We start from the raw sequence: 12,162 nt of genomic DNA, 5'->3' as shown, positions 1-12,162 counted from the left end.
GTATTACTGTATCATATATACCTTTTCCACTAAACTGCTTGGAAGGAGGAATTGTTTTGTGGGTGTATGTATAGTTCCAGGAAGCTAGGGGGTGCAAGGTGAAGTGCCCAGAGTGGAGTTCAAATCCAGCCTCCGACACTAGCTGGGGGACCCTAGGCAAGTCACTTAAGCCTGTCTGCCTCAATTCCCTCATCTGTAAATGAGATGGGGAAAGAAATGGCAAACCAGTCCAGTATCTGAACCCTAATGGGCACCTGAAGATTGAGAAATGACTGAAACAACTAAATGACAACAACAAAATCTCCAGTCCCAACCCCTAATGTAGTGCTTAGCATGTAATTTGCTCTTAACAGTGTATCCCCTTATGGCTCTTTTCAACAGCAGGGTGATTCAGGCCAGTTCCAATGGTTTTGTGATGGAGAGAGCCATCTGCACCTGGAGAGAGACTGTGGGAACTGAGTGTGGATCACAACATAGCATCCTCACTCTGTTGTTGTTGGCTTGCTTTTTGTTTTCTTTCTTATTTTTCCCTTTTTGATCTGATTTTTCTTGTATGGTATAATAATTGTGAAAATAAATATAGAAGAACTGCACATGTTTAATATCTATTGGATTACTTACCATCTAAGGGAGGAGTGGGGGGAAGGAAGGGAGAAAAAAAAATTGGAACATAAAGTTTTGCAAGGGTTAAATTTTAAAACTATGCATATATTTTGAAAATAAAAAGTTTAAAAATATAATGGAGAGTTTTACATAAAAAGTGTATCTCTATATAAGTATTGTACTGACACTTCAAAGTGAATATGTCTGAAACCTCATTTACTTTGTTTTTAACCCAAGACCCTTTATTCTAATTTCAATATTTCTATCAATGGCATCAATCCTCATCCAGTTGCTTTAAAACCTGGGTGTTTTAATCTCCTTTCATAGTCAGTTATCATCACCAATCTACTGATTATTCCTTCCTAGTATCTCCTACAGCTTTCCCTTTTCTATTCCTCACTACCATGACCCTGATGCAAGCCCTCGTTACTGCTCACCTATTCTAAGGCAACAGATTTTCTGGCTTGTTTGTTCTCCCTCCAAATTTATCATTCACATGATTTTCTGATCCATCTTTTATAGAGAGTATACCAAAAAGAGCCTCGTGAGACTCTCTACCAAAAAGTCTCGTGAGACCCTCTACCAAAAAGAGTCTCGTGAGACCCTCTACCAAAAAGTCTCGTGAGACCCTCTACCAAAAAGTCTCGTGAGACCCTCTACCAAAAAGTCTTGTGAGACCCTCTACCAAAAAGAGTCTTGTGAGATCCTCTACCTTACCTCGTGAGACCCTCTGGAAGTCCTCTTGTGTTTGCTTATGAGCTGATTGAATCCCCTTGACAAAGTTTGAATTGTCTAGCCCTGGGGAATGCCCCTTTAACTCTGCATTAAGGATGAGTGATTGAGTCATGGCTAATCATAAACCTTGGCTATGTGCCCTTGGACCCAGCTTTTAAAAGAAAGATCTGAAGGCCAAAGATAGAGATGTGAGTGCTGAGATGACCACAGAGAAGCCGGTCAGATGAATGAATGAATAAGTGAAAAAGTATTAAATAGTTACTATGGACAAAACACTGCTAAGTGTTAATGATACAAATGGAAAAATAAAACCTAAGAAAATTTCAAGAAGCTCACATTCTAATGGAGGAGACAACTCAGGGAAGGCTTCAGCCAGAAAAGTCAGAAGAGTCCTAGGGTCCTTAAGGTGCAGTGATCAAAAGGGTGATAACGCCTCTTCTTTCATGACATTTCTACTGATGAGATCCTATCAGTTCCTGATACTGAAACATCTCATAGTGTCTAGGACTTGGCGGGGAGGACCGACCTTTCTGGGCACCCACAGTAGCAGTCGCCAGCCTGGGCTCTCTGGGATTTGCTGTCCAAACTCCGGCTCCTTTAGGGGAAGCCTTCACAGTGCCGTGATTATTCCAAGGAATCATGCGAGCCCAAAAGGGGGGAGAATGACATGGCTCCACAGATAATGGTATTGGGTCAGGGAATAGCTGGGATAAGCCAGGTATGGAAAGAATTTGCATTGAAAGCAATGGAATGGGAATGAGGACCATGGAGTGACAGAGGATTTTTTTTTTTTTTTTTTTTTTTTTAAGAGAATCAACAGAATTGTTTGGACCAAAAAAGAATCATAGAACAGTGAAGGACAGAGTCTTGGAAGGTTTGTGGGAAAATAGATATCTTAATGCATTGCTGGTGGAACTGAGCTGGCCTGACCATTTCTGATAAACAGTTGGAAACTACACTCAAAAAAGTATTTAATTGCATATATTAGGTTTATATTCCAAAGAGATTTTAAAAAGAGAGAGGAAAAAGGACCCATAGGCACAAAAGTATTCATAGCAATTCTTTTTGTGGTAGCAAAGAATTAGAAATTAAAGGGGTATTTATCAAAAAATAAGTTATAGTATATGATTTTGAGAGAATATTATCTATGAAGGGGATAGCTTCAGAGAAACCTAGAAAGTCTTGTATAAACTGATGCAGAGTAAAGTACTGAACCAAGAGAACAATTTATGCAATTGCAGAAACACTATAAAGGCAACTTTGAAAAACTTACGGATTCTCTAATATGTTTTTGGTGTTATGGTGGTCATTCAGCTCTTCTGGAGAGTAACTTGGAACTATGCTCAAAGGGCTGTCAGATTGCGTATACTCTTCAACCTAGCAGTATCACTCCTGGGATCTGTATCCCAAAGAAATCACAAAAGAAGAGAAAAGACCTTCTTGTGCAAAACTATTTGTAGCAGCTCTTTTTGTAGTGGCAAGGAAGTGGAGACTGAGAGGATGCCCATCAGATGGGGAATGGATGAATCAGTTATGGAATATGAATGTAATGGAACTAATATTCTATAAGAAGTGATAAACAGGCTGATTTCAGAAAAGCTTGGAAAGACTGACATAAACTGATGCTGAGTGAAGTGAGAAGAAAGTGTACACGGTAATAAGATTAAATGATGATCAATTGATGGACTTGGCTTTTCTCAGCAACACAGTGATCCAAGGGAATTCTTAAAGACTGGGGATAGTAAATGCCATCTGCATCCTGAGAGAGAACTAGAGAGACTAAATGTGGACTGAAGCATATTGTTTTCACCTTTAAAAAAATGTTTGCTTGTTTTGTTTTTTTTTTCCTATTTTTGGTTTGATTTTTTTTTTTTTACAACATGACAAATATGGAAATATGTTTAAAAGGATTGAATATTTAATCTATATAAGATTGCTTGCTATCTTGGGGAAGGGGAAAGTAAGTGGAGAGAAAAGGAGAAAAATCTGGAACACAAAATCTTACAAAAATGGATGCTGAAAACTATATTTACATGTATTTGGAAAAATAAAATCCTCTAGAGGAAAAAACAAACAAACAAACAAAACTTAAGGGCTTTGATCAACACAGTGGCCAACCAAAATTCCAGAGGACTCATGAAGAAACCAACTCAGATTTCATGGATTCTAGCTGTGGCAGGCCACTTCTTTGCTTCAGTGATTCCTTACTATCACTAGTGCTGAGTTCAGTCTGGCTTTCAAGGCTTTCCACTGTCCAACTCAGTCACTGAGACCCCTTAAAGACCTTAGTTTAGAAAGGCCAAGGCTTCCCACTGCATCCAGGGCCATCTCCCCCTGTCCTGATCGCTAACTGGACGACTGATGTCCTCTTCCATGTGGACTCTCACGGAGAATATAAAAAGTACTGAAAAGGCAGATTGTTGCTCTGTGGTGTGGGGATTCCCAGCCACGGCCTTCCGGAGCACCAGTTGCACCTGCCCTCATAGAAGCAGTCTGTGGACAGCGCAAGATCTGGCATCAGGGATATATATATATATATATCTGTACAAAAATCTGTATAAAGTGTGTGTATATTATACACACACATAAGCTTTATTAGTTTAAAACTGCATTAAAACTTTTGATTTGCCCTGTGTGTGTACGTATATTATTATACATAGCTACAACATTATTATAAAGAATGGACATGTATATAGTTCTCTCTCAGAGCACAATATGCTAATAGACTTGTGTTTTTGCTCCTTACTGCCTTCAAGGTCGAGCATCTTACCTGTGCTCTCCTGAAAGTGTGGAGGCTGCTGAACAGAAGGCTCAAGGAAAGCACTGTGCAGATTTCCCCTGTATGCATATCATACCATTAAGAACAATGCCACAGGCTTTCCTCTGTACCTGCTGAGATTGGAGACACAGACATGTTTAGCTAATAATACAGTCTCGAGAGTCTCAGGGGAGGAAGGACATGTGGAGACACAATCAGTTACTATATCCTTTGGCTAAGAAATCAAATGGCTTCAGCTCAGAAGACCTGAGAGAGCAATGGTACGATTTTCAAATTGGCTATTGAGAATCACAGAAAGGTGATAAAAATGGGCTATGAAACCTTCATGTCCAGAGAAAATACAAGATAATGGACTAACAGAGAGCTATCTTACAGGAAGTACTTGTGGTGCAATGCAAAGAACAATGGGTCTGGATATTAGTGGACCTAGGTTTAAATCATTTTGGGCAAGTTGCTTAACTTCCCTAGGCCTCAGTTTCCCCATCTGTGAAAGAGAAGGTTCAAAAAGTCTCTCCCATGTCAGCCTCTATGATCCTAAGATCCTCCACCTACCTGGATAATCTTCTAGTCTACAAAATAGCCAAATCACCAGGATACATGGAGTTAACACTTGGTACCCAAGGAGAAAGAGGACTAATACTCCCTTTGAAGCTGGAGAGAAATGCTATATAGAGAAATGGTTCACAGGATTGAAATAGGATGGAGGGAATTGCTTAGGGGCTAAAAAAGGAGAGGTATTCCAACTGGGCCAGACTCTAGAAGCTTGAGTTATTCAGAGAATGTCCTTCTTCTATCATAAAAAGTTGTCCAGAAAGTGTCTTTCTTCAACCACTGTTATGGGAACCACTGGGAGGTTATATTGCAGCAATATGGAGAGATGATTCCCTTGTTATTTACTTTTCTATTCAATTGATTAAAAAGTTGCTATTTGGTTAACGGTTCCTGATTCGCTGGTAGATAATAGACTGTCTAGGGGTGTGAGTAATATTTGCTTACCTGTTATTATTCCAAACAGACCACACTGAATCCTTATAATGAGAGAGCTATTCTAAGATATTCAAGTGGATGATGTGGTAGGAAAAGTCAATTTCATTAAGATGAAAAACCATCCAATAAAGAGATTTTTAAAAAAATACTGACTAGGTTTTTATCCATTCTCAGTAGTCTTTTTTCCTCAAATTGGTTATATGAAAATTCCTTTCCAGAGAAATCTATTGTCTTTCATAAGGAAGAAGCGTGATGACTTAAAGGAATCAACTTAGTGTAACTGACATTAAATAAATCCAAAAAATATTTCTGCATCAAACTAAATAACACATCTAACCATTTTGTAAATAATCAAAGCTGTATAAATATTAGTTATTATTGATATTTTTGTCCAATGTGGTAGCTTAAAGAGTCCTCAGATCACAGCATGCAATGGTCAGTAGGAAATCTCTTGATTTCAGCAGGTTGACTCAATGTATTCTAGGAAACTCTGTCTCTACAGGCTACCTTCCTGGCTAAAACAGCCTGACAGAATTTACTGTTGTATTTACAGATTGCTTTGTACATTCCAGGTGTTCAATAATGTGTATTTCTTTGAAATGTTAAAAACAGGAGCTATAATTTCCTTCTCTGAGTGCTGATGGCCTACAATATGGTATTCCCCTGTTAGGAAGAGTAAAGATCTAAAATGCTTGTGATTCTAAAAAAAGAAGAAAAAGACCTGAGAGGAACAGAATGAAAAATGACAATGAAAAGCCAAAACATACATCTAAAAGACCATCGTGTGTATATGGATCTCTCTCTATATATATTTTTCTCTTCCCTGTCTCTCTCTCTCTCTCTCTCTCTCTCTCTCTCTCTCTCTCTCTCTCTCTCTCTCTCTCTCTCTCTCTCCCCTCCTCCTTCTCTGTCTCTCTTTTTCTGTTTATGTCTCATTCTTCTTTTTTTTCTCTCTCTCTTTTTGTTTTTCTTTCCTTTTTAATTTTGTCCTCTCTTTATTTTCTCTTCTTTTGAGAATGTGCAGAACACTGGTTCTGGAATTAGAGGATCTGAATTAAAATCTAATTTCTGTTGCTTACTCCCTAAGTGACTTCAGGCAAATCGCTTACTTCACTTGCCTGGATCCTAGTTCCTTAATCTGCCTCTGAGGATTCTTCTAGTCAAAGAATCGATTCTAGGACCCTGGCAGCTAGGGATTCCCTGACTTCTGAGCAGGAATCAGGAGATCCGAGTTTTCTTATAACCTTGAGGTCTAGAGTCTGAATCCACCAGCTTCCAAAGTATTACTATTAGGAGGCTAAAGAACTTATTTGGTGTGGGGTCTCAGGTAATACCTCCATCCTGTTTTTGTGTCAGGGGTGTGTGTATGCAGTGTTCAGGAAGGACTAGCACTTCTGGTGACTGGGCTTGCCCAGCCCTGTTCAGGGAGGCTCACCCACCCTTGCCTTGGGGTCCACCTCATCCCTCTCATCTGTGGCTACAAGATGCCTTAGCATGGGCTTAGCCATGTCACAGGCCGGCAGAAGATGGGCTAAACCAGGTTGAGAATGACCAACAGGCTTCAAACCTGCTGGTGAGTTATAGGATGTCTACCCCAAGCATATGAAGACTTCCCCCACCAGAATGGATGAATCAGAACATTTTGTTGCAATGGCTGAGCAGTCACTGTGGAGCTTAGAGTTTGGTCATCCGCTGGGTCATCACTGGGTATCCAGACTGTTGTCTTGACACTAGAATTCAATGACTCTGGAAGAGAGAGTGAAGCTGATGGCTCTGTACAATTTTGTCTCACAAATCCAATTCACTCAAGCCAAGACATCACCTGGGATGTCATTGTCCTCTTTGGAAATGAAGCACAAACAACAATTTGTGTTTCAGCTTCTCTTACAAAATGAGAAAAATGATCTGTCCACTCTGCCTCTCAGAGCTATGGAGAGAGTCTCTGAGAAGAGAAATATAAAGTCCTTAAGCACACAGGCAAAAAGAAATTAGGAGCTTTACTGGAATGGTAATGATGATGATGAGGGCTGGGAAATTCAGCTTATAGCTGAGGTGGAGCCTACCCCCTAGTCCAGATATGAAGGGAGGATTTTGTTACTGTTGTTAATTCTGTGTAAAGCACCTAAATAATGAGAAATGCAAAGCCCAAGTTCCCTGAAATTCAGGCCAAACCTCTTTATCTCTTTGACTGCTTTTTTAGATGGAAGTGAAGGCCTCTGGATTACTTGGTGGTGCCTTAGTAAACAAGTTTCATATTTCTGGCAGGAGTAGACAGCAGATGTTGTCTATCTCTGTGGGATCATCTGAATTTGTGTGTAAAAAGGAACATCCTTATGGATCTCCCAGAACAAGCTACCAAAAATACAGAGAGGGGAGGCAGTGTGGTGCAGTGGAGAGAGCACAAGAACTAGAGATCTGGGTGAGGACTCCGTAAGGGCAAGTTTAGCAAGGAATCTGTCCCATGAGCCTCCATGTTCTTTTATGGAAAAGAGGGGGTTGGTATAGGTGACCTTTCTTAGTCTATGGTCTTAGGCCTTGATCATCAGAAATAAAACCAAACAGGCTGGCTGCACATCAAGGGGTATGGTGATAATGGCAGCTGGTGGCCCTACCAGATGATTCCTGTTCCATACTTGATCTCCCTGGGTTTTCAGAGTAGAGATTTATTATGGGTAAAAATACTCTCTTTTCCTCAGACTTAGAGGGCAACAGTTCTTTCTGAAAGATGGTGACCCAGAGATAAACACATGGCCTGCATGGCAGCACCAGGACCATCCTTTTCTTTGGCCACAGGAAGTCATAAGAACATAAGACCGTCTCCTTTTGTACCTTGTTGGGAAAAGTTCGCCCACCTGGTGGCACCTGGATGCATGCTAATGGAACGCACAGAATGAACTGGAGCGATTTGTTCTGGTGAGCCTGACTCCCATCCAAGAGGCTGTTTTGACGAAAATCAGCCTTTGCAGGAATTGCTGACCCCAAGAGACAAGTGGGGCCAGCTGCCAGCTGCAAGTCACTGAAGCCCATCTGCACGGAAATGGCCCCACCAGGCAATATGATTAGGTCCAATGGGGACTTTCTTGACCCATATTCTTTTAGACTTGGAATTAGAGAGACAAAGCCCAGGGGCATGAATCTGAAGCTCAGCAGGCACACTGCCTTGGATTGAGAGTCATATTCTTCCCCCAAATCACTTCAGAGCCATTATGTCATTCATTTTCATAGCATTTTGATGTGGGCCTTTCAGTAAACTGACATGATGACCTAACTCAGAGACAGAAAAAAAGGCAAAGGAGTTCTGACCTTGAAAATTAGTTCTCAAGGGCAGCTAGGTGGATTGGTGGATACAGCACCAGCCCTGAAGTCTGGAGGACCTGAGTTCAATTCTGGCCTCAGACACTTAACACTTCCTGTCATTTAACCCCAAGGGCCTCAGCAAAAAAAAAAAAAGAAAAGAAAAAAGAAAACTAGCTCTCAGACATATCTTTTGTACTGGACACCACGCTCTATTAGTATAATCTGGTCTATGTAGTTTGTTAGGATTTAAAATAAAAAGTGTTTGAGGGAAAAGGATTCACAGAACAAGCAATGGCCTAAAAGACCATGGCTCCAGGTCTAAACCCTCACTGAGGCACTTAAATACTGGCTGACTTTGGGTAATCATTTAAATTCTATGCTCCTTAGTTGTCCCCTCTTGCAAAATGAGGCTCTTGGATTAGCTGACATCCAAAGTTCATTTTTGTTCTAAACTTCTGATCTTTGCAGACCAGACTTGGGATTTCATGGAGGTGAGGAAACTCCCCCTTTCCAATGAAGATCTGTACTCTCTTTGCAGCTTAAGATCTTTAGATATGAAGAGGACATGTGATTTGTCTGTGGTCATACTGCCTCTGTGTATCAGAGGAAAAATCTAAACCAGGTTTTCTCTATTAGACAGTAATCTCTATTTATGAGGTTAGACTGACCACTTCTATTTTTTAAGTCCATTTAGCCCCTAACAAAGTACTGTGAGTCAAACTGCTTTATTATTTTCATTCAGCCACTTTTTTTCCCCCCTTCAACCTGGCCTTTGTATTATAGGAGACTTTGTCAATTGCCAAAAATGGTGGATCAGATGCCATTAGTCTGGGTGCAGGTCCCCATTAAGTTGTTCAGAGAAAAGTAAAGGGCAGCTCAGTATGACAGAACTCTTGAATTCAGGAGTTCCTTAAGTGTGGGTCTTGATTTCTTGTGTCGCTAGAATATATTGCTTATTAGTTAAACTCCATGAAAAACACCATTTGATTGAGCCACTTTAACTTTTTATTCCTGATAAGACATATTCCAAAGGCCAAATGCCTGGATTGAAATCTTTCATATCCAGAAAGCCACCCTATTCTGCCTGCTGGAAGACTAACCTGAACTCTCCTTATCTCCGTGTGGCCCTTCCAAAAATCTTTCCAAAGTGTGTGTCTTCGAGGCAAAAATACTGAGACCTAAAAGAAAAAAAATGAAAAAATAAATTTTTTTCTGTAATGAAATGAAACACTAGATGTTTCCCATCGGAGATTCTATAAGGCTGGGTGCTCTGTGGCTTGCCAGATTTTGAAGGTGGAATCCCCATCAGAGGCAGGTCTGATCTCCACATAAATACATTTGGATAAGTCTTTTTTCCCCCTCCAGCATATAGTTTGTGTAAATTGAAAGTTAATTATTACAGCTATCAAACTGGACTCTGCATTGCCAACTCCTCTGATGTTATGTGATTTCACAATGAAGAGAACAAGCTGGGGTAGGAGCGATTATCACTTGTTAGAGGCGGGAGGGACCCCCCCAGACCTGAGAAGGGAAATGCTTTGCCAAACATGAGGCATTTCTCATTAAATGTAGCAGCTTCTCCCAATGTCTTTTAAGACTGAATCATAATGTATAAACGCAAGGCAAAGGATGTGAGAAAAATTGTTTTTATTTTTATAAGAAATTTTAGGTACATTTTTGGATCCATAGAACTTGTGTGCATTTTAAAGATTTCATGAAATATTAGAACCATCATGAATAACACTAAAATAATGCTTTGTCTTAGCAAAGGGCTCATCCTTTTCTCTCCTACTTTTGCTGAAACGACTCATTAGCTAAAATTCTTTTCAAGTTTAGGGGCAATACAAGATGACTTGTCTAAGGGAACAGACCCCCCCAGCAAGGGAGAAAAAAAGTATCATACCTCATCATTGGTCTCCAGGAAGGAGAAAAAGGTTTGTGTGTGTGTGTGTGTGTGTGTGTGTGTGTTAAATATAAGCAGGAAATCTCAGTTTCTCTTTTTAGTGTGCTATATTGCTTGCCAGATTTTAGAAACCACAAGGTAAGTTAAAATTTGAAAGCTATACACATCTATTAATAAAAGTGTTTTTAAATATCAGAGATCTGTGAATAAAATTTTGATTTTTTTTTAACCCCTTAAATCAAGATAGGAAAATACAGATCCAGGAGAAAATTGGTGGCTTTGGCTCACTGGAGTAGATCGAGTCACAGTATTTAAGATGCCTTTTAATAAACCATGTGGCTTCAATTTTAAAAAAGAACGCACAAAAATCAAAATGATTGACAGTTCGGACGGAAGGGAGAACACGTGTACTGACATACTAGAGCATCGAAGGAAGAAGTTGGAGTATCTCGAGTTAGGTCAACGCTATTTTACTAACTTGTTGGAATATCAAATTCCACCCCCTTTCCCCACTTTTTTTTCCTTCTTAAAGAGCAGCATCCAGACGTGACATCATTATCAGTAGAACATTCCTCACTTATAGGCTGCTTCAGGGCAAAGTATATTAAGTGGGGGGAATATATTAATTTTAATTATTTTTATGGATAACAGAATATAGACTTGTTTTTATAAGAGACATTGCTGTTCCCTTCAAGATAGATTTCAGACAGGCCAGATTTCAGATCTACCTAATGATCAGTTATTTCCCTATTATGCCTGGAAAATTACAGAAAACGCCATCAATTCCCTGATTTCTTCATGCATACTATTTCAATACAGAAATGTATTATTGGTCAAATGACCTATTTAATGCGTTCTCCAAGACTGCGCCCTGGGCTTGAGTTCGGATCCACGTTCACTCGCCACGTCACTGGGTAAATCCATAACCTTTCTGTGCCTCAGTTTCTCATGTATAAGGTCAGGCTAATGGCACTATCTGCCCGAGTGGTGAGGATACAAGCACTTTGTCCCCCTTAAAGGCTCTAGAAATGCCCCAGTTCCTAAGGGGGGGGATCGAGCCACTTTCGGGCTTTAGGAATAAATCATTTGAAGTTTTGGATGTAATGGAACTAGACCTGGAGATATCCCGGGTATCACAACTGTCGAGTAAACTCGCTCTGAAACAACTTCAGAAGGACCTGGGGAAAGTGCCACAAACGAACGGCGGACCCTGGGTGCTTGCTCCGAGGCCCGGCGCGCAGGCAGGAGGGCGTGGGCTCCGGAACGCGAGAACAGGTGACTCCGCTAATCGAGGTAGCGGAAGGTAGTTCCCAGGCTTTCCCAAAGCCCCCAGGGAAGGAACTAGAAAGCACCAGCTGAAACTCCAGAAATTCTGGTGTCTCCGCGGTGAGTCAGGGGAGGCTCGGCGGCGGCCCCAGGACCCGAACACGCAGCCGCTTCGTGGTCAGTGGAAATGACTGGGTCGTGGGTCGTCTCGGCGGGGGCCGCAGCCTTTCTTCCCGGCTCGCTTGTTAATTACAGAACGCGAGGCCCGCACTCAGAACTTGTTGCTTTCTGACCCGGAGCAGCTCGAACTAAATCCTGCAGAGACTCAGAAAGGGGAATTACCGCTCAGACACCACGTTTGCTTTTATAATCACAGGTTGTTATGTAATAAACACGGGATTATTCTAATTGACACTATAGGACCAGGCACAATCCTCTTAGTTAACCCTAATTTTTTTTAAACGGGTCAGAAGCCAAGCTCGCAGCGGGGCAGGAGAGCCTCCTGCGGACAAGCCCCTCCCCCCCAGCCCCGCTCGCTCTCTCGCGGCCTCCCGGAGGAGACTCCCGCAAAGTTGCCAGGTCGGCTCGCCGG

This window comes from Sminthopsis crassicaudata, chromosome 4 (genome assembly GCF_048593235.1).
Source record: "Sminthopsis crassicaudata isolate SCR6 chromosome 4, ASM4859323v1, whole genome shotgun sequence".
NCBI classification, from domain to species: Eukaryota; Metazoa; Chordata; class Mammalia; order Dasyuromorphia; family Dasyuridae; genus Sminthopsis; species Sminthopsis crassicaudata.
Note: the sequence above shows the minus strand (reverse complement) of the source record.